The sequence below is a fragment of the Pleurodeles waltl genome, chromosome 3_1 (assembly GCF_031143425.1).
Source record: "Pleurodeles waltl isolate 20211129_DDA chromosome 3_1, aPleWal1.hap1.20221129, whole genome shotgun sequence".
Taxonomy (NCBI): domain Eukaryota; kingdom Metazoa; phylum Chordata; class Amphibia; order Caudata; family Salamandridae; genus Pleurodeles; species Pleurodeles waltl.
In genome coordinates, this window is record NC_090440.1 from 1,082,816,207 (window position 1) to 1,082,840,285 (window position 24,079).

Genomic DNA, 24,079 nt, shown 5'->3' on the forward strand with positions numbered 1-24,079 from the left:
TTTATATCTCCAGGACCAGGAAAAATAGGATAGGTCGAGACCCGGTTGGCAAACCTTATAATGTCCCATGTTTGGTGCTTCAAGATTAGTGAGCTTTTCTCAATCTGGCCCTTCCAGTTGTGCGAATCAGTAAGTATCACCCCTAGATACGACATTCAGGGTCACTCTCCAGTACCTTTCCTTCAATGGCTACACTTCCTTTTACATGATTTTTGGAAGCTAAACACCATGGGCCACATTTATACTTTTTGACGCAAAACTGCGCTAACGCAGTTTTGCGCCAAAAAAATTAGCGCCGGCTAACGCCATTCTGAAGCGCCATGCGGGCGCCGTATTTATTGAATGGCGTTAGCCGGCGTTAGCCGACCGGCGCTGCCAGGTGTGCGTGAAAAAAACCGACGTACACCAGGCAGCGCCGGCGTAGGGAAAAATGGCGTTTGGGCGTCCCAAAATGGGGCAAGTCAGGCTGAGGCAAAAAAATCGTCTTAACCCGATTTGCGCAATTTTTTTTGGGCGCCCAGACGCCATTAACATGACTCCTGTCTTAGCAAAGACAGGAGTCATGCCCCCTTGCCCAATGGCCATGCCCAGGTGACTTATGTCCCCTGGGCATGGTCACTGGGCATAGTGGCATGTAGGGGGGCACAAATCAGGCCCCCCTATGCCACAAAATTTTTTAAAAAAAATACTTACCACAACTTACCTTTTCTTCCCTGGGATGGGTCCCTCCATCCTTGGGTGTCCTCCTGGGGTGGGCTAGGGTGGCAGGGGGTGTCCCTGGGGGCAGGGGAAGGCACCTCTGGGCTCATTCTGAGCCCACAGGTCCCTTAACGCCTGCCCTGACCCAGGCGTTAAAAAGAGGCGCAAATGCAGGGTTTTTTGCCCCGCCCACTCCCGGGCGTCATTTTTGCCCGGGAGTATAAATACCACGCACATGCCTGGGAGTCATTTTTTAAGACGGGAACGCCTACCTTGCATCTCATTAACGCAAGGAAGGTGTTCACGCCAAAAAATGACGCTAACTCCATGAACTTTGGCGCTAGACGCGTCTAACGCCAAAGTATAAATATGGAGTTAGTTTTGCATCGAATTTGCGTCGAAAAAAACGACGCAAATTCGACGCAAACGGAGTATAAAAATGCCCCCATATGTTTGGTTTTAGTTCCATTTATTTCCTAGCCCTGGCTCTTGCAGAAGAGATTATGGGCCAGATTTAATAGCCCCTAGCGCCACCTGAGCTTCACTTTTTATGATGCCGTGGTGGCGCGAACCACTGCTCCATATTTACAAGGAGGTGTAAAGCCACTTTTTGTGGCATTAGGCCTTATTGTAAATATGGGCCTCTCCGATGCAATTGTCTGCATCAGAGGGGCTTGCAATAGGTGTTGCACTGGGCGTTCCACTCCAACACCCATTACTTTTGATGCTGCCTCAGATTGCCAGTTGTCGTGAACCTGAGGCAGCGCCAAAAACTATTGCCACCCCAGGGTGCAAGGATGCCTGCGTTGTCTCAGGCAGCTTCATTTAGCAATATGCCATATTCCAGTAAATATGGTGCATCCCTGTGTTTCAAAAGTGGCACAGCGCGGCTATTTTTGGCACAGCACTGCACTGCGCTACTTTGGCTTAAATCGGGGCCTAAATCTTTCCAAAAGGATGCATATGCCCTTAGAGCTATATGAAAGATGAAGTATTTCCTTTGTGAACAATAAACCTGGGACCTTTGAGGCTGCCAATTTAAGTGAGTCAATTGTCACAGTCCATCAGGTAGGTAATGCAGCCATTAATGAACTGCAAGAAAAGGGTAGGTTCTCGAACACAAACCTAGCAAACTCCTTTTCTAATAAGTATGTGTTTGTGGTTTACCCATTTGGGCCCTTTTGACCTTGGCAAAGATGTCTGTGTACAGCTGTTAGATCAACAGAAAAAGCCCAGTACCTCCCAGAGTTTCGCCCTAGCGACTAGATCAAAGGGCACCCGGAGGCCTACAAACACAACAGACAGGGAGCCTTGATCTACATCTAGTGATTTCCATTTTATGGCCAGGAAGCATGAGACCTGGTATAACGTGCTAGTTTTAGCTTGAAACACAGCTTGAAAATTTCTAAGCAACTTGTTTGCAGATATCCACTCCCAAAGTCTTGCATGAATTTGCTTACTATAAACCTTTTAGATGTTACTGATAAGGTTTATACATAGATAGTTTGCAGGGATGTTTCTAGCAGCCGTCTTGAAGATTGGTATGATTTCTACTCTGTTCCACAAGTAAGGGATTGAAGCTCCTGCCCCTATAGCCCTTGACAAACTATTTATGTATGGCCCCTGTGTTAAGGGTTCAGAGTAATACAAATCAGAGGTGATCTTATCAAGCCTAGGAAGATGTTTTTGTTTTTATATTTCTTTCTGAAAAAAGTTTTTCAATCAGTGAATAATCCATGATGAACAATCAAGGTCTCGAGGATTGTACAGTCTTGATCCCCAATACAGTTAATGCTACAGTTAGTGACTTCTAAATCTCTTGCCTAGAATCCACACTATTGTATATGTCCACACATCTCACATTTAGCCTGTTGTTGGTTAAAACTCTTGGTTGGGGGGTAAATGCATTAGTGTATTTTATATGTCTAATTTGGGACTCTTCTAGCATGAGGGGTCATGCCCGTTTTTAGTTTGTTAAGTTCTATGCCCTTTTCATGTTAAATTCTAACATCAATCAATATGTAGTCAATATTGCTTTTATTGCTCTCTTCTAAATGTTGGTTTGCTATATAGATCTGATGCAGAGCGACCATTACAGGTTCCTAGGCCACAGAATAGTGCTAGGTCCACAACTTGTAGAGCAGCGGTACTCATCCTTATCTTCCTCCTCACATTTGATAAGGGTGGAATTCTCCAGTTTCTGTTGTTATCTTTGGTCAGTTCTAGCATAGGGTGATAGGGGTCAAAGCAAGTATTGAAATCACCTAACAATAACCACATGATGGCTTTCCCAGTGAGCTTTTACAATTCTGTTTAAAGTTTCCAAGGATTCCTTGTTTTGCTGGGCTGTTCTATTTAAATATTTACTAAAAGATAAGGATTCTCTTGTTTTGGTGTCAGTCTGCGTGCTAATAGGTCCACAGAGGCTATTTTGATTTTCTTAATTGTACAATCAAGTGCTCTTTTAACCCAAATGGTCAACGCTCCAGAAGGTCTGCCCAACTAAGAAACTTGGGTCTCAATGCTATATATATTGTAGCCTGTTCTATAAACTGGGCTGGTGGCACAGGTCTCTTGAAAGAGACATATGTGGTTTTCATGATGATTTCACCTTAATTGTATCCCATTGTCCTCCAGGCTCAACATGACGTTTAACACACAAGATCTGAATAAACAAAAGAATAACAATGTTGAACATTTCAAATCCAGTGTTTACCTTTGTTCTTTAAAGAGACTCTGTTTTCAGCAACACCATCAGATAGTTTGGAAGTGTTAGAAATTGGGTCTCTAGTAGGCTGAGGTATGCATCCTGTCCAAGTAGGGACCACAACCCTAGTCAGGGTAAGTAACAACACAATCCAAATTATTCTGTGCCCACCCTCTGGTAGCTTGATACAGAGTAGGCAGGTTTAAATTAGAAGGCAATGAATAAAGTATTTGTGCAATAACTCATACCATAACACAGTGAATACACTACACAAATTACTCCATATAAGTTTAGGAAAATAGATACAATTTATCTGAATAAAATAAAAACAAAATTACAAAAATCAAATATGCACAAGTCAAGATGTTACTTTTTAAAGGTTTACATGAGTCTTAATCCTTAAGAATCAGTGGCTGTATCTTTTCAACACACAGTACCTGGGATGGGTAAAAAATAATGATGCCTGGGGGCCGCAGAGGAGGAGTTGCATTGAAAAACAAGGCTCTGCATCAGATTTTCTGTTGTGGCACGGATGATGTGTCGTTTCTTTCCATGCTGCAAGGCGATGTGTCGATTTCCAGGAGCGCAGCCTTGGTTTCTCACTGCGATACGGGATATTTTGATGCCCAGCGTTGATGGGCTGAAAATCCTTGACCACTGGTAAGAAGGAGCAGGCATTGCATCGATCCAGGAGGTGATGCAGTGATTTTTCAGTCGCAAGGCAGGCGCTGTCGATCTTCCGTCGCACCAGGATTTGTTTCTCTTTTGTGAAGTCTTTGTGGTCCTGAGGCTTCAGAACAGGAGAAAAGCTCAATCCAAGCCCTTGGAGAGCCCTTGTGTGGAAGGCAGAGTCCTTCCAGCAAAGTCAGGGGCAAGCAGGCATCAGGGCAATAAGCAGGGCAGAAGTCCTTCCAGCAAATCAGCCACACAGTCCTTTCTGACAGAGTCCAGTTGTAGATTCAGATGTGTCTGATAGAGTGGGGTCAGAGATCCAGTATATGTACACCCAAAAGTACATTTGAAGTGGGGGAAACTTCAAAAAGTGGTTTTGAAGTGCACATGTTCCGCTTTCCGCCCAGCCCTGTCTGCCATGAGCCCTGTAGTGGGTTATCAGTCTTTGTATGAGGGCAGGCTACTGGCCTTCAAAGTGTAAGTAAGAGCCCCTCCACCTTTCCTGTCCAGAGAAATTAATCTCTATGCAGGTGAATATAGATGCAGCTGAGTGTCCTGTGTTTATGGCTGTCTGGGTGGAATGCACAAGGGGAGCTGTCAACCAGCACAGACCAGACCTGGATTGGAGACAGGCTGCAGGGCACAGATGGCAGTAAGTGCAGGGAAATACCTACTTTTGAAAAATGCTATTTCTGAAATAGTAATGTAGAATCCAACTTCACCAGTACGTAGGACTACCATTCCAACCATACCAAATTTGACAACTCTACTTCACTCAAATAAGATTTGACCACTTATAAGTATATAAGGGAATTTCCAATGCTGGCCGATGAGAGGAGCAGACTTCACAGTAGTGAAAAACAACTTTGTTTTTTTTTCACTAAAAGGGCATGTAAAACTTTAAGTGCCTGTCATGCATTTTACCTACATAGCATCCTGCCCTATGGGGTACCTAGGGCCTACCTTAGGGGTGCCTTTAATGTAAGAAAAGGGGAACCTAAGGCTTGGCAAGTAGTTTTAAATGCCAAGTTGAAGTGGCAGTGAAACTGCACACACATGCATGGCAATGGCAGACCTTAGACATGGTTTGGGGGCTAATTATTTGGGTGTCACAATCCGTACTGCAGGTCCACTAGCAGCATTTAATTTGCAGGCCCTGGGCACATTTAGTGAACTTTACTATGGACCTATAGGTAAATTAAATATGGCAATTGGGTATGAGACAATGTTACAATGTTTTAGAGAGAGAGCACATGCACTTTAGCTGTAAAGAGCCCAGAGTCCTAAAGCCAACAAAAAGTAGGTTAGAAAAAGAGGAGGAGGAAGGCAAAAAGTTTGACGTGACCCTTCAGAGAGGGCCATTTCCAAAAGGGAGCTTTAGCCATATACACTGTTTGACTCCCTTGGATTTGTGATTGTGGCCATGGAGCAGAAATGCAAATGTTTGGAGCTGCTTTAGGAGACATGTGGTGGTTATAGGAAGAATACATAAAGGTCAGACAGGAAACCTTGGAAGTACATGGACCCAAAAATAGATCTGTGCCTTGGTTTTTGGAATTGAATATTTTCCTTCCTATGTAAGCTCATCCAACATGGTCCGAATTTATATCCCCCCTTTCAGTACCTATGTCACACATCCTTGGCGGATCCTGGGAATTGACATCAAGTTTAGCATCTCCAGGAGGAATAGCTCTACTGTGGCCCCCAGGTTTGTTTAGCATACATGTCCACAGGCCTGGAAATTACTCACTTGAAGTCACTTATATCCCCTCTCAGTATATTAACATGCTGAGAGAAGAAAGTTCAGCAGTTCTTTGTTTAAAAAAAGAGGGCTTATTGGATGTTTGGGGTTTGATTTTCGGAGGTGTGTTTGAGCTGCAGGCATCATATCTATTTGTTCACTCTGTATAGGGTATTACTTCCACATTAGCTGCACTGCATGCAATGGAACAGTCACTCAAGTTAGAGGAAGGTGATTTTCTGGCAGATTGCTGTACAGTTGGGAGGTCCTTTTTCTTGCATGCCTTAGGCGTTTTAAAAAAAAATGACAGCCATCCTTCCCCTTCAATTGGGCCTATCATTTGACCTTCTTTACACAAAGCATTGGTCTTCAATAAACTTTCTATATTGTCAATAATGTGATCTTTGTCTCTGGCTACACAGTTCTCAGTTGCATGCTTAGGTTGTCTGTTGAGGGAAGTAGCACCTGGTAGATCACCATTAGGTTTAAAAAAGTTGCAATTAGATGTCCAAGAGGGTAGGTGGACTTTTAAAGAGATAACACTGGGAAAAGTAGCCCGCAGCAGCCACACCCTCTTGGCTTCTAAATTAGAGCAAACAATAAAAATAAGAAGAGTCACTGTACCTGGGTTCCTTGCCGGTAGGGTTTTGCAAAAGCCCAGAAGAACAAAGCTAGGGGTGGGTGCCCATTATCATGGCTTTGATGGGCATGGATGGGTCCACCCTTGGCTGGGGCTTTGCTCAGGTGTGACCTATGCACGTCCCATGCACTGGGCAGCTATGGCGTTATATAGAACTTCAGGGAGAGTCTTTCATTCAGCTTGATGGCTCTTCCCCCTACTCCTCACAAGATTTCTGGGACAGGTAGTCCCTGGTGATGTTTTGTGGACAATTTTGTCACATTCATGTTTGCTTTGTCCTGTAGTATGGACCACAGATTAGGAGCAATTTACTTGTGCCAGCATTGCTTCTAATGAGACAGAGGTAGTGTAGATATCTGTAACAAGCTTAATTGTAATATGCCAAACCCAAGGGTGCGCTTGATGTATGGTTCCTGCTCCCTTGCATGAATAGACATGATATTGTCACAATTTTTTTATCTCCATTAACATCCATGACTTAACATGATCCCTCTGGCAGTGGGAATGCTGTCATAAACCTCTATTTTATGTAATATTTGTTTCCTGTCATGGCTTAGTAACCAAATGATAATGTACCCAAATCCATTTTATTTGTTTCCATGATAATGTGGGGCATACTAAGCATACCTCCCACTTATCAGTTCTGAAGCCCCTTTAAGACAAGGAAGGGGCCCTTGGCATTAACGCTCTCCAACATACATAATTCAATGGAGCGAGGGACCCTTTAATGTAGCTTTTCTTGTGGGCTCCTTCTCACATGGCATTCAACACTACTAGTTCACCATTTACCGACCTGCAGTCAGTCACCATTCAGCAGCAGAGAGCCCTCCAATGCATTGGCACATATCAAGCAGTGGTTTATAGAACTGTGGCCCTCCTTTGACCATCAGTGATTAACAAATACAATGGTGTGGGCTTGCCTACGTGGGGGACTACCCCCTGTCTGACACTCAGAGGAGCCCTTGGAATTGCTTTTAAATTAAACTCCACATTGGAACTCAGGAATACTGTTCTGTCACACTTCCTCATGTCTCTCACATCAACTAGCCTTAAACTCTGTCAGAGAACGACAGCAGACCAGCCTGAACATTCCATTTGTGATGCTACAGGAGCTGTCCTGTAAGACTTGATCATGTGATCACATACAAAAGGGAAATATATTAATAATAATAAAAGGGCCTTCTCTAAACTCAAAGTAATTGCAGGCTCCGTTTGAATGATGAAATACGGGTAAATCAAACTGTACCTACCCTACGATGGAGTTCAATACGAGATACACCTTTTTATTTTTATTTTATAATTGCACATTTGCCTCATTTTAAATCTATGTACCTTAACGCATTAATACCACAGGTGCATTTTACCAACAAATAAGATCAATTAATATGATTAAAGAATGTTCAAGTATTGCAGCTACACCTACTTTAATATTGTTGCAAACAAGGCATAAATGAGTTAGAATGAATCTTTTTTATGTCTAATTACATGTTATCTTCTGTGACAGGAGGGCCTCATAATAGAACCAATCTTAAATAGTCCTCCTTTTAAATTATTGTGCCACAAAAAGCTGCCAATAAAACTGATGCATTGAAGAAATAAAGCTTGGTAATTTTCCCAAAGTATGTCTGAAATATAATAAAACTCCTACACTCTCGCATTCATCTCTTTCATTTAGTAATAAATAATGAGGAAAATCTTGATAATACAATACACTAAGGCCCATATTTAAAAGAAAATGATGTAGAGTGAAGCTGCACCAAAATTGGCAGTGCCGCGCTCCGTCATTTTCAAAATGCAAGGATGCGCTGTATTTAATTGAATATGATGCACCCCTGTGTTGTCCACTGTGCTGGTGCTAAATTAAGCTGCCTGCCCCAACGCAGGCATCCTTGCATCATCGTGCAAGGATTTCTGCATTGTAGGGAGTGATTGTTTATGTGTGGGAAGGTGTCCTTCTTACAAATAAACAATCACTAATGGCGATTTGGCACTTCTGTGCGTGCTGCAGAATGCAACACACACAGAAATACCATAGCGTCATTTTGAAATGATTGTTTATGTTCAGGAAGGGAAACCTTTGCGCACATAAACAATCATGTCTGGCATTTTGGTCTTTCTATGCGTGCTGCAGAATGCAGAATGAGAAGTGTCTGATTTTTGGGGTCAGAAACTCGGTACTTATACCCAAATGTGCCTTTGAAGTGGCGATGACTTCAAAGAAGGAGCTTTGAAGCACACAAGTATCCTTCCTTTCTCCACCATGGCTCCACGCTGACTCCAGACCCTCACTATGGGGTAATCAGTCCTTTGGGGGGAGAGGCAGTGCATATTGAGGTGTGTCAGCCCCTCCCACCCTTCCTGACCAGGAAGAGCTATCAGAATGCAAAATAATCTAGATGAGCACTCAGACACACCTAACCTTCTGTGTGTGAGGCTGGGAATGCACAAATTGTAGATGCTACTCACCCCAGATATGTATTGGAGACAGGCTGCAAGCACACATAGCTGTAAGAATAGAGAAATGCTCACTTTCAAAAAGTGGCATTGCTGCTAAAATAGTGATGCCAAATGTGACTTTACCAGTAAAAAGGGTTTATCTTTACCATACCAAGGATATGAAGAAAAACATAGCTATTCCTTTCTAATCAGGAATTACAGCTTAAAAGTGTATTAAGGAATTCCCAGTGTTAATCTATGAGAGGAGAGACCTCACAGTAATGAAAACTGACTTGACAATAAGCAAGCATATATTACTGATGAGAAATGTGTAAAGCAATCTAAACCAAGGTGGTATCAATCCTGCACCTATATCAGACAGTTGATTGGAAGTCCTCTTAGAGATCATGACAAAAAGTGTACTCAAGTAAAGAAGCTACACAATTTTCATTGACCTTAGCAAAGAAAGGAGTTTAGAGTGTGAGTTCCTCATCAATTGAGAGTTCCTTTAGCAAATAAGAGACTGCTGACTTTAAGGCTTTCCTTAAAACACTTTCGGAAAAATCAGACGGAAGATGGACTTCGCAATTCGGGTGTCAATTGTTTTGACTCTACCTCAGTCAACATCAATAGTAATGTCATACAATTTGCTTCACCATTTAATGACTTGATCAATTATGCAATGGTTTCAAAGCCCATGGCCAATTTGAAACTGATAATTTGCATGTAAGTTGAAAAATGTTATGATAATAATAGTACAAGCAAATTGAAGATTAAAACATTTGAGGTGAAAAGGAGAACAACTGCAAATATAACTCAAGATGATCTCTGATTTTATTGCAACATTGCTTGATATAAATAATGGGTAGCAAAGTGTCAAGAATCATGATTGAACATTTTCTTGAAAGCTAATGGTGTTCATTAATAACCAGAATACAGTCTCACATGGCACCTCTGTTTGAACTCTGTTTGACACTTGGAGTTTGTTTTCCAAAACATAATATACATGGACTTGTTTGTTCCTAGGGCACCAGCTAGATCGGTTTCACAACATGCTGATGACTCATGAAAGAAACATGTGTAGAACCAATCAAGCCTGCACAATAAGCTCCCTAACAAGCATTCCAAAATTACTCATCATAATGAATTAAACACAAACCATCTGTCACCATATCCTGAATGACTCATCAGTAAGGTGATAAAACGGTTCTAAGGGACTCATCACCAAATGGTAAATATATTCAGTAACTGTGAACATTCTAAATGACTCATCTCAGACCAAGGACATAAACTATTTAAATCCGCTCCAACCTTGAACCAGTGCTTGGCGTTGAAAATCAAGAGTCTGGTCAAGCCTCCTCAGACCCTCAAAGAAGCTAAGTTCAGAGATTCCACTTACTGTGAGTAGTTTCTTCCAAAGACCGGAACCTTCTTCCTTGACTCCCAGACAGCTCAACACCTTTAGGAAAGAAGAAAAAACAAGATTCAAAGGCAAGCACTAACTGCAGCGCTACACAGCATGCATTGATAAGAAACAGATCAGCACAAGCATGCCCCTCACCCTGTTAGATTGCATGGCTATCAGGGCAGGATCAGGTACATTGAGCCTTCCAGAAAGGAACCAATTTGAAAATGTCAACTATTTTACCAACAATATCCCATGACCAGATACACTGAACAACAATTTACATATACATGTCAAATCAGGAGGCACTTCGAGCCAAAAGGTGAGATTATTTTCATAGCGTACCAGTAAGTTAGTATTGGGAAAATGTTCTTGCATGCATAGTCGGTTTACTGAGACACGCTTTGAATAATCCATTTTTGTACTAAAGCAGAATTCTGTATCTGTCCCTAGAAAAAACTCATCATCACGACTACCAGAACAAATCTTCCTATCACTCCCACAATATCCAGCAAGTCTCCATCACGCCCCCTACAAGAACATCTTCAGCTAGATGCAGGGTCAATTAAAAAACAAGGAGAAAAGAGGTGAGACCCTATCATCCCTGCAACCCAAAGGAACGGCTCCTCTTCTCAGGTAAGAATTTTCCATTGATCCTGACACAGAGGCCCTACCAGCCAATGGATAAAGGGACTGAAAGAATAATGGACTTACAAGGTGGAAAATCAGGAAGAGCTCCAGATATGCAGTCATTACAATTTTGTGATGATTGAATTGACATTATGAACACAAGTGAACAAGACCAATGAAAACCTGTTCAAAATCACCAAATAGAAGGTAATGATCTGAATATTTTTAGTATCCCAAAGCAAGTCACATCCTTATCGGGCTGACTAAACATAATGCACACATGAATTCAATGTAGAAAGGTACAAGGAGTTTAAAAGACCAGTCAACCAATGTTTAGTCTTCACTATGGAGAAATACTATTCTTGAATAGATTAAACCATTAGTAGTTTAATTAAAGCAGGAACAGTGACAACAGTGTTGTTTGAGCTCATCGTATAGTCTGAAAGAGACAAATTGACTGCATACAACATTTTCCTCTACAGTGGATAATACGTTTACTGAGGAGAAATTTCCCTGTTAACATTCTGATGTCCTCATTCTTTTCAATTCTAAACCCGCAATTGAGATTAAGGAAAGGATAAAGAGAAAACACAACATTTGGCAGCTATTTCGTAAGCATATATGGTTTGTAGAATATCCTGTTCAAATTTAGCAATACCCTGAAGGGAAAATGTATGAGAATCAAATATATGGCAGATTAATTTTGCCAACGCATGCTTACCCTTTCTAAGATGTGTCTGAATGTGTATGGAGGTTGGGCTCCATGCAGTGTAGCAGTGGTTCACACAAAATATCCATCATGTAATGAGCACCTTAGGAGTCATTCAGCCAGCATCATTACCTACAAATATCACACGTAATTGGTCTGATAAATGTTGATCCTTTGTTCAGTCAAGATACAAGAGTGCCTAGAGTCTATCCTGACCCTGGTGTTGTATGAGCTTGTTTAACAATTGTCATGGAATCTCTGTAATCTCATGGCTTGTTTCTCTGGAATGCACTGAATGGTGCTTGGCTTGTGAGGTCCATGTGTCCATGATTTCTTGGTTTTAGGGTGCTGCATTTAAGACTGCTAGTCACCATCCGTGTGCTGTAACGCAACCTCTTATCTTGCAATGAGAGTTAAATTAAGGGTGACTACCTGTGGAGGGGTGGAGGTCAATAGCCAGCTCACCTGCTTTCACCTGTTTAGGCTACAAGGACACTGAATTAATGCTAGGCCATTTTGGGAACCCTTTCCTAACCTTCTGTTTTGTTTGACAACGGTATACGTTTGTCCATCACACTTTGAGTATACTAGCTATTATGAATTTGGCTGAGACAACTTCATTTTATACATATATTGCTTCTGGTTACACTTATTGTAAGAACGTGAACTATTTTATAATATGGACAAGTGCCCGCCTCAAACTATAAGGCCACCACCTTTTAGATGTCACACAAATTAAATACACAAAACCTGTGGTCACTCTCTGGTTTCATGACACAAAGCAATTAGGCTTATGTCAAAGGCAATGTGTAAAGTATTTAAGCAGTGCATACACGCATACACTGGAGAAAAGGCCACACAAAATATAATAAAACTCCTTTACCAATGTTAAAATAAAACGTTTATCAGTAAAATACAATAAAATAAGCAAAAACCCAATTGGGGGACCAAGAATATGAACGATCTGAGTGAAAGTAAAGCTAAACAAGAACAACGCACCAATAATAGTCTTTAGAAGTAGTAGATTGGAACCTAGTCAGGATTTGACACCGACCATGATTGAGTTCTGGTCTGATGCAACAAGTGGATTGGTCCTGTTGTACGTCTGGAAGTTACTAAGTCCCACTTCATAAAGACATTTTGACACTTTTTTCAAATAAAACAGTTGACATTTCTATTAACTCCCAACACAGAAAGGGTCTTTTTCACTTTCTGAAAAGAAAAATACTCCCTGAGCTGGCTGCTGCTGAAACTGTAGCCACTACCATGTAACCGGAAGCCGGATACTTGAAGCAGATTAATCCTGCTTGAGCTCTAGAGATTTCACTCTGAAAAGTTTCTAAGTTCCAGGTGAGTCATTTTTTCAGAAAAGTTGGGAGCCTTCAGCAAGACAAATCTGAAATTCAATCCAATGCCATAAAACTGATGGTTGGATGGTTCTGCTGGGGCTCTGAAGGGAACATTTTCAAAAGTTTCCAAACTTTTCTCTGGTATCCAATCAACCAAAAGAGTATACTCCTAAGTCCCCCAGGACTTCAAGGGAGGGTACTTAGAGTGACACTGAAGGTGTCATGCAGAAGCCAACAGCCAAGTAAGTCCAGGCCCAGTTATTACTTGTCAGCTGGGCACTTCAGGTAAAAGGCCTGCACAAAAACAATACTGTCTGCAATGCACACACACTTGCACTGTGGTGCAAGAGTACCTGCATTGGCACTAGGCAGCACATACTGCACCAATGAAGGGAGTGAGCAGAAATGTGCCATATCTTGATAAATATGGACCTTTCTTGTCCTCTCTATTTGACACAGTGCAAGAAGTTATCATGTTGGATTGATCTGCTCCAAATATTGGCACATCTAGCCCTTAATGCAAGGACAGATTTTGTATAGCTCAAGGATGGCCACTGATGACACTATGCCTGTAAAAAAATATATTTCTTACATTACTTGTTAGATTTTTTATATTATTATTTTAGGGTCCCCCAATCTAGTGTGGGGACCCAGAGATGACCTAGACAGAAAGAGCACATTGTAATGTTTTGTAAAAAGAATGCCCCACAAAGCATTATCGGGCGAGTTTCTAAGTGCAGCGAATATTGTAGTATCTTGACTGTAATGCAATGCTCAGAACAGCCCCTAGAGGACACCACAATGAAAATAGCATTTGTAAGAACCATGGTCATGGAACCATATATGTTACTCATAGAGGCCGTAGTGCCTTACACATTTAGCAGGCCCTTAAAACACAAATTACTCTCAGCTGTAAAACAAATGTTACAGCCATGAGAGAGCTTAAAAAGACATTGAATGGTGGGATATGCATACACACAAATAAAAATATATCTATATATCTATATATATATATTTATATATACGTATGCGTCACTCTAACCCTGGAAGGGTCTTGTTTTGACTTATCCTGGTTGCTCCCTTGTGTCTGGACAAAGCTAAACCCCTCTGAAGAGCTCTAATGAGAGCGAAACACGTGTCAGGGGTTGCTTTACTCATTCCAGGTTGGCTTGGACGGTATTTGACCAGTCCAAAGCTGTAATACTGTGCCTGGAGTAGTAAATGGCTTTTGTCATTTTACAGCTCGGCGAGGATGACACTGGGTCAATCCTATGCTTAAAGATTTTGCTGTATAAATGGCAAAAGACTTTGGGGGTCATTCTGACCTCGGCGGTAAAATGCCCTTACTGCCGGTCATAAGACCGCCATAACACCGCCGCGGTCAACCGCCACGGTCATTCTGACCCACAACGGCCAAACCTCCAAAAATCCATCCTCCACTGCAGCCCGCCACATCTGCGGGCAGCGATAAACTGGAGATGACCAAACCTCCACCGTCACGCCAACAGAAATACGCCCATGCCATTACGACCCACGAATCCACACGGCGGTCATTCAAACGCGGTATTCCATTGGCGCTACACACCGCCGCGGTCAGAATACACACACATCACCAAAACACAGCCACATTGGACAATTTGAAATACACACACCTGATACACATACACACACCACTCCCACACAATCAACCAACTATAAAACACACACCCACATCACCCACAAACCCCTGCGACCATAATTACTGAGAGAAGGAGAGAGAGACACAGCAGACAATCCATAGCAAGACACACTGAGGCACACTACACCATCACACACACCACATAGTAGCACAAAGCACCACTCACCAACATACTCCTCATCACATACACCACCCCACACCTCACCCACACCACCCCATGGCACCCCAAAGGCACCCACGCTTTTCGGACCAAGAACTCTGGGTCATGGTGGAGGAAATCCTAAGAGTGGAACCCCAGCTCTTCGGCTCGCAGGTGCAGCACACCAGTATAGCCAGGAAGGCGGAGCTAAGGCAGCGGATCGTGGACAGGGTCAACGCGGTGGGACAGCATCCCAGGAATAGGGAGGACATCCGCAAAAGATGGAACGACCTACGGGGGAAGGTCCGATCGATGGTCTCCAGGCACAACATCGCGGTCCAGAAGACTGGCGGCGGACCCTCACCCACCCCTCCCGAATTTACATCGTGGGAGCAAGAGGTCTTGACCATCCTGCATCCTCAGGGCCTCGCTGGAGTAGCCGGAGGAATAGACTCTGGTAAGTCCCATCTCAACTACTATATCCCCCCCACCCCACCAGCATGCCAACCCACACCCCCACCCTCACCCCCAACCCCCCAGCACACATCCTCCCTGACAATGTCTCACCAGCACAACCCACCCATCCCAACACCAACTCCTGCATGCCAACACAAATCATGGGCACCCATCACCTAAGCATGACCACTGCACTAACCCCCCCCCCACTAACTACCCTCACAACACCTCCCTCAAGGGAATGCCTGCACTGGGGGACAAGGGCACCCATAACACGCACGCTATTGCACACACAGAAACAATAACCAAACTCTCTTACCCCATGCAGGACCCGAACGACAACACACCAGCCAGGAGGGTCCAGAAGTGTCCATCCCACCACCGGAACAGGCCCATACTGAGGATAGCAGCTCTGTCGACAGTGAACCTGATGACCAGCCCGGACCATCGGGGACCTCTGGGCAGTCGGTTCCCCTCAGGCAGCCACAGGCCACACCAGACCCGACCCCCTCTGCCAACACCAGCACAGCTCCCACCCAGCGGGCCCATGCCTCTGTCTCTAGGACAGCTCAATCAGCGGTGTGTCTGCCACTACAGGGCACCCAGGCTAACCCAACACCCCAACAACAACAGGGACCTGGGGGCAGTGGTAGCGGGCACACCGTCCAGGGGACAGAGGCCGGGGGAAACCGGGCAGCTCAGAGGGCTGCTGTGCGACAGGGGGGGGAGGAGAGGCCCAGGGAACCCACTCTCCAAGGGGCCCTCACCACCATCATGGGGGCCTACCACCACTCCCAAGAGACGATGGCGACGGTACTGGCCAGGTTCACGGAGATCCAGGCACAGCAGGAGGAACGCTACATGGGGTTCAGGGAGGAGCTGAGAATCATCGGGACCGCAATGGGGACCATCGTCCTGGCCCTCAACAGGATAGAAGACGCGTTGCGGGACCATGTGGCACCACACAGGGCCCCTGTCACTAGCCCGGACCAGGAACAGCCTACCACCTCCGCCGGCGGTAGTGGACAGGAGGCCCCAACACCACGGCAGGCCACCAGAACCCCACCTCCTGCTGAAGAACAACCACCCCGTAAGAGGAGCCTGAGATCCAAAAAAAAGACAGAGTAGGATGTCAAGACCCCCGCCAGCAGGACATACCCCCTGAACTCTTCCCACTGTCCCACATTGCCACCCTGTCCAACCATGAACTGCCTCTGCTCCATCCTTCCACAGGCAAAAGGACAATGCACCTGTGAGACTGAGAACTGGACTCTGCCATGGACATTACCCCACCCCCACCCATCACCCTTATAATCACATGTACCAATATCTAGCCCTGTAAATAAATCACATATTGCACACAAATCAGTTTGGAGTCATGCTGTATTATTAACAAATGTATTACATATTACTGTTCAATATCTGTTCTGTCAATTAGTGATGACAACATACCAATGTCAATACGCTGTAGTTCATGGGCAAACCAAGCAGAAGTCAGGCACTGCGTCATACAGCACTGAGAAGGGAAGGGAAAATCAAAAATTACCCAAAAATATCTGGTGGGAACTACAGAAAGTACAGATGCAGGAGGCTAGAAGCAATTGGGAAATGGCGTGGGTGATTCTTACCTGGGTGTTACTGGAAATACTGTTGTATCACTCTGTCCCTATTGTCTGTGTCGTCCTCTGAGTCTTCCTCCTCTTCACTCTCCACAGGCTCCACGGCTTCTACAACACCACCATCTGGACCATCCTCCTGCAGGAAAGGCACCTGGCGTCGCAAAGCCAGGTTGTGAAGCATACAGCACGCCACGATGATATGGCACACCTTCTTTGGTGAGTACATTAGGGATCCACCTGTCATATGCAGGCACCTAAACCTGGCCTTCAGGAGGCCAAAGGTTCGCTCAATCACCCTCCTAGTACGCCCATGGGCCTCATTGTAGCGTTCCTCTGCCCTTGTCCGGGGATTCCTCACTGGGGTCAGTAGCCACGGCAGGTTGGGGTAACCAGAGTCACCTATTAGCCACACACGTTGTCTCTGTAGCTGCTCCATCACATAGGGGATGCTGCTATTTCGCATCACATACGCGTCATGCACTGACCCTGGGAACTTGGCATTTACATGGGAGATGTACTGGTCAGCCAAACAGACCACCTGGACATTCATCGAATGATAATTTTTTCTGTTTCGGTACACCTGCTCATCGTCTTTTGGGGGTACCAAAGCCACATGGGTCCCATCAATGGCACCAATGATGTTGGGGATATATCCAAGGGCATAGAAATAACCCTTCACTGTAGGCAAGTCACCCTCCTCGGGGAAAATGATGTAGCTCCGCATGAGTTTCATCAGGGCAGACAACACTCTGCTCAAAATCTTAGAAAACATAGGCTGAGACATTCCAGATGACATGGCCACTGTGGTCTGGAATGACCCACTGGCCAAAAAATGGAGGACTGACAAAACCTGCACCAGAGGGGGAATCCCTGTGGGTTGGCGGATGGGGGACATCAGGGCTGGCTCCAGCTGGGCACACAGTTCATGGATAGTGGCACGGTCAAGTCTGTATTGAAGTATTATATGGCGTTCTTCCATTGTCGACAGGTCCACCAGCGGTCGGTACACGCGAGGATTGCTCCTTCTCATCACAAGTCCCAGCGGACGGTGCCTAGGAAGGACAACATGGAGCAGAGAGTCAGCCAAACCACAGGTACGTACAGACAGCTTGCACAGTTAAAGAATGGCAATGGGTTGAAAGGCGTGTATGTGTGGCAATGCAAGGCCTAGGCCTGTGTGTCGCAGTCAAAATTAAGCCATGTAGGCCCTTGAAATGGCGGCTGCCTGACCTGTGAAGTGGGACAATGGGATGTGAGGTCAATGCGCTGGCGGGGCACACCGTGGCGGTAGGCGGTCGAAGACTGCGGCGCAAAGCCGCATTGGTTAACATTGAAGCCTATGGGTTTCAGGAGCCAATTACGAAGTGCGCCGGCGGTCGCGGTACGCACCGCCGCGGTACGCACCGCCGCGGTACGCACTGCCGCGGGCATGACCGCCATTTTCTATCTGCTTAATCACTCGAGACCTGATCATCCACAGGAGAGGACCTATACTGCAAGTGCTGCTGTGACCTCGGTCTGGAAGATACAATGGCTGCTGCGACTGGGGAAAGGGCCCCTGCCTTCACGTCTGAAGAGTTGGAGAAGCTCGTGGATGGGGTCCTCCCCCAGTATGCGCTACTCTACGGTCCTCCAGACCAACAAGTGAGTACACCGGGTGCACATGGAATGGGCTATGCCTGTGTGGATTGGGGTGGATGTAAGTTTGTGGGGTGGGGGGCGAATGAGGAGTGCAACGCCCGACAGATGAGAGCATGTGCCATATGGCAAAGTGGGTGGGGGGGGCCAATTACATCTAACATGCAGGTCATTGATGATTTCCTCCTTTCCACCCTGTACATGTCAAATAGGTCAGCGCCCATCAGAAGATCGAGATTTGGCGTGCCATCGCCAAGGAAGTCCGGAACTTGAGGGTCCACAACAGACGGGGCACCCACTGCCGCAAGAGGTGGGAGGACATCCGCCGCAGAACAAGGAAGACCCCAGAAACACTGCTGGGGATGGCCTCCCAACCTAGGAGGGGTGCCAGTCGCACCATGACCCCCCTGATGTCCCGGATCCTGGCGGTGGCCTACCCTGAATTGGATGGGCGCTTTAAGACATCACAGCAGACACAAGGGGGTGAGTATCAGCACATTCTCCTATCTTTCTGCGCAGTGGAGGCGTCTGGGTGGGGGAGGAGGGCTGTGGGTGACATTAGGCCAGGGCACTTTCTGTAGTGTAGTCCTCTCCCTTAGGCATGGCCCTGTGCCCCCGGCCCCCACCTCGGTAGGGTGACAAGTACAGCCATTGAAGGTCCAGCATCTCCCATGTGCGCGTTTGACGTCTCTTGGCCTGTTGTCTTAGTCAGTAGTACTGAGTAGTGTGCCCCGAATGCGCAGCTTAGTGCATTAGGCACCTGTGTCTGTCCTCTCCGCCAACGGTGTTGACATTGCATGCACTCAACCTGGTCTTCTTTTTTCTCCCCCCACCCTTTCTCTTCATCTTCTTGTGCATGTGTGCATTAGCATCATCAGGCGGAGGAGATTTGGCATCGGAGCACGAGGGAGCTGCAGGACACAAGGCCCCGGTGGGCCCAGGAACAGACACCGAGGGCACCAGTGATCCGGAGGGCGAGAGGAGCACCACGACGGGGACCGCTGGTGAGAGCAGCGAAAGCGACACGTCCTCGGATGGGAGCTCCCTAGGGGTGGCGGCAACATCCGTGCCCCCCGCCTCTACAGGTACAGCCGCCACCCAGCGCACCAGCCCCGCCCTCCCAGCAGCCCCTCAGTCTTCGCTCCGTGACGGTTCGCCCAGGAAGGCGCGCGTCTCCTTCGCCCCAGGCACCTCAGCCCCTGCCCCTGTTGCCCCTGCTGCCCTCAGTGCGGAGCTCATTGACCTGGTAAGGACGCTCATTGTTGGGCAGACGACCCTTTTGAATGCCATCCAGGGTGTGCAAAGGGAGGTGCAACAGAGCAATGCGTACCTGGAGGGCATTCATTCGGGTCAGGCTGCCCATCAACGAGCGTTCACTGCTCTGGCCTCAGCACTGACGGCAGCCATTGTCCCTGTTTCCAGCCTCCCTCTTCTTACTGCCTCCAGCCTTTCTCTGTCTCCTGTTCCTCAGCCTATCCCATCCACACCATCAGACCAGCCTGCACACACCTCAACACCCAAGAGCAGCTCATCCAAACACAAGCACCACAGATCCCACAAACACTCACCCAAGCAACACCCAGATGCAGACATGCCAACAGCCACTGCCACCCCTGTGTCCCCCTCCTCCTCGTCTCCCTCCTCCCTCCCTGTGACGTCTACACTCACACCTGCATGTACCCCAACATCAGCCAGTGCTTCCATCACCACCTCACCCTCCAGGACAGTCCACACTCGTGCAGTCACCACCCCCACTGCCATTTACACGTCCCCTGTGTCCTCTCCCACTGTGTCTGTCACCCCCTCTTCCAAGACACACAAACGCAGGCAGACACCCACCCAACAGCCATCCACCTCACGACAGCCTACAGCACCAGCACCTTCACCCAATGACAGCACACCTGACTCTCCTACAACCACCTCCTCTACCTCCACTTCCATCTCCACTTCTCCTACCCTTTACCTTGGCCCTAAAAAACTTTTCCTGGCTAACCTTAACCTCTTTCCCCCCGATGAGCTCCCCCATCCATCTTCAAAGAGTCCCAAGAGCACCGCAGCCACCACCAGCCCAGCTTCGGGTGTCACTGTTGTGCCTGGGTTCTGGAGCCCACCCTTTGCCAGCAGTGACACATCGATCAGCAGCAAGGACACGTCCAGCCCCCCCCCGGCAAGAGGACCCGCAAAAACAAGGGCTGCCGTGCGAGGACCGACAGGGCTGCCCCCAAGGAGCAATGTGCGGCCACTTCACCACCCACACCATCTAGGGGAGGCAAGGGCCCGAGAGCCCCATCAAAGGAGCGGAAGGGCAGCAGGAGCGCGGAGAAGGTGGACCCCACATGCCACATCCCAGCTGGGAAGGAGGACACTAAGGAGGCCAGGAGTCCGTCCCCGAAGGGTCCAGAAACGTCACGGTCCGAGGGCGACTGAGCAGGGAGTCCAGGCCAGGTCTGGCTCCCTTGACCTGCTGGATGAGCACCGCTGAACAGGGCCCGCGGTGCAGAAGAGCACCGCTGAACAGGGCCCCGCCGTGGAGAAGAGCACCGCTGAACAGGGCCCGCGGTGCAGAAGAGCACCGCTGAACAGGGCCCGCGGTGCAGAAGAGCACCGCTGAACAGGGCCCCGCCGTGGAGAAGAGCACCGCTGAACAGGGCCCGCGGTGCAGAAGAGCACCGCTGAACAGGGCCCGCGGTGCAGAAGAGCACTGCTGAACAGGGCCCGCCATGGAGATAGGCACCGCTGAACAGGGCCCCGCCGTGGAGAAGAGCACCGCTGAACAGGGCCCGCGGTGCAGAAGAGCACCGCTGAACAGGGCCCCGCCGTGGAGAAGAGCACCGCTGAACAGGGTCCGCGGTGCAGAAGAGCACCGCTGAACAGGGCCCCGCCGTGGAGATAGGCACCGCTGAACAGGGCCCCGCCGTGGAGAAGAGCACCGCTGAACAGGGCCCGCGGTGCAGAAGAGCACCGCTGAACAGGGCCCGCCGTGGAGATAGGCACCGCTGAACAGAGCCCCGCCGTGGAGAAGAGCACCGCTGAACAGGGCCCGCGGTGCAGAAGAGCACCGCTGAACAGGGCCCCGCCGTCTCAAGCAGCGCTCCGCTGGGCACCGCCGTCTCAAGCACCGCTCCGCTGGGCCCTTCCTCTCAAGCACCGCTCCGCTGGGCACCGCCGTCTCAAGCACCGCTCCGCTGGGCCCTTCCTCTCAAGCACCGCTCCGCTGGGCCCTTCCTCTCAAGCACCGCTCCACTGGGCCCTTCCTCTCAAGCACCGCTCCGCTGGGCCCTTCCTCTCAAGCACCGCTCCGCTGGGCACCGCCGTCTCAAGCACCGCTCTGCTGGGCACCGCCGTCTCAAGCACCGCTCCGCTGGGCCCTTCCTCTCAAGCACCGCTCCGCTGGGCACCGCCGTCTCAAGCACCGCTCCGCTGGGCCCTTCCTCTGAAGCACCGCTCAGCTGGGCCCTTCCTCTCAAGCACCGCTCCGCTGGGCACCGCCGTCTCAAGCACCGCTCCGCTGGGCACTGGCGTCTCAAGCACCGCTCCGCTGGGCCCTTCCTCTCAAGCACCGCTCCACTGGGCCCTTCCTCTCAAGCACCGCTCCGCTGGGCACCGCCGTCTCAAGCACCGCTCCGCTGGGCCCTTCCTCTGAAGCACTGCTCCGCTGGGCCCTTCCTCTCAAGCACCGCTCCGCTGGGCACCGCCGTCTCAAGCACCGCTCCGCTGGGCCCTTCATCTCAAGCACCGCTCCGCTGGGCACCGCCGTCTCAAGCACCGCTCCGCTGGGCCCTTCCTCTCAAGCACCGCTCCGCTGGGCCCTTCCTCTCAAGCACCGCTCCGCTGGGCCCTTCCTCTCAAGCACCGCTCCGCTGGGCACCGCCGTTTCAAGCACCGCTCCGCTGGGCCCTTCCTCTGAAGCACCGCTCCGCTGGGCCCTTCCTCTCAAGCACCACTCCGCTGGGCACCGCCGTCTCAAGCACCGCTCCGCTGGGCTCTTCCTCTGAAGCACCGCTCCGCTGGGCCCTTCCTCTCAAGCACCGCTCCGCTGGGCACCGCCGTCTCAAGCACCGCTCCGCTGGGCCCTTCCTCTGAAGCACCGCTCCGCTGGGCCCTTCCTCTCAAGCACCGCTCCGCTGGGCACCGCCGTCTCAAGCACCGCTCCGCTGGGCACCGCCGTCTCAAGCACCGCTCCGCTGGGCCCTTCCTCTCAAGCACTGCTCCGCTGGGCACCGCCGTCTCAAGCACCGCTCCGCTGGGCACCGCCGTCTCAAGCACCGCTCCGCTGGGCACCGCCGTCTCAAGCACCGTTTATGGTTCACTGTGCCCACCATGCCTCCTCCTTGACCAGTGGAGACTGTCATCCACCTGATGGACTGTGGCTTTGCACTCCCCAGGATGGTCCAGTGGGCAGCCCACCCACTGTAGAGACATTGAGAGACTGTGGCTTTGCACTCCCCAGGATGGTCCAGTGGGCAGCCCACCCACTGTAGAGACATTGAGAGACTGTGGCTTTGCACTCCCCAGGATGGTCCAGTGGGCATGGTGGCTCCTCGTGGATCTGGCATCGTGGACTCATGTGGCTGTGGTGCCCCCCCCTTCCCTTCCCCCTGAGGTGCCTGTAGTTTTTACATCTGATGCCCCTGCAGTGTTCTCTCCAAAGGACTCAGGTCTCCTGTGTGGGCTTTGCCCTTATTTCTCAAGACTTTGGCCCACGGACATGCTGAATTCGTAGGATGTGCAGGACTTGGTACTTCAGTTATACACTGATGTGTATGTCATTAGTTTTGTTGTGAATATCTTTCATGGTTGTACGATCATTTTCTGGAGCTTTTTGGTACATAAATATTTATTCCAAATATGATTATGTCCTAGCTTTTTTCAGGGGTGTTTGGGTGGTGTCACTGTGACTTGGTGCTCTGCATTGGTGAGTACATAGTTGGGGGGGGGGGTCGCATATGTGTGTGCCCGTAACCTTTCGTCCTCCCCCTCCCGTGTGTCGTAGGTGCAGTACTCACCGTTGTCGTCTGCGCCGGACTTCGTACTCGTGGTAGATGAGAAGGTAGACGAGAGCAGGTAGGATGTTTTATTCGGGTTCCATGCTGTCCTCCTTCCTCCTGGAGTGCGTAGTGGTGAGCGTTTTCCCGTCCGTAGTCTGTTTCCGCCGTGTTTTTATCGGCGGTGCTCCTGCCCCGGAAAAGGTGGCGTATTGGTGAGTTGTAATAGTGTGGGCGGTACATTGTCTGCCGCCTGTCTGTTGGCGGTGACCGCCGCGCTGTTTGTTTGTACCGCCGTGGCGGTCGGAGTGTTAAGGTGGCTGTCTGTGTTGGCGGTTCCCGCCAGGCTCAGAATCCCATTTTTTTTACCGCCAGCCTGTTGGCGGGTTGGCCGCCGCTTTAACACCGACCGCCAGGGTTAGAATCACCCCCTTTGTCACTATCTAGCTCGGCGAGGATAGCACTGTGCTGATCCTATGCTTAAAAACTTTGCTAGATAAGCAGACATTTGAGGTGAGCACATCTAGAGTGTCACTGGTGTTGCAGGGTGCTCCTTACTAGAGCTGCTCTCCACCT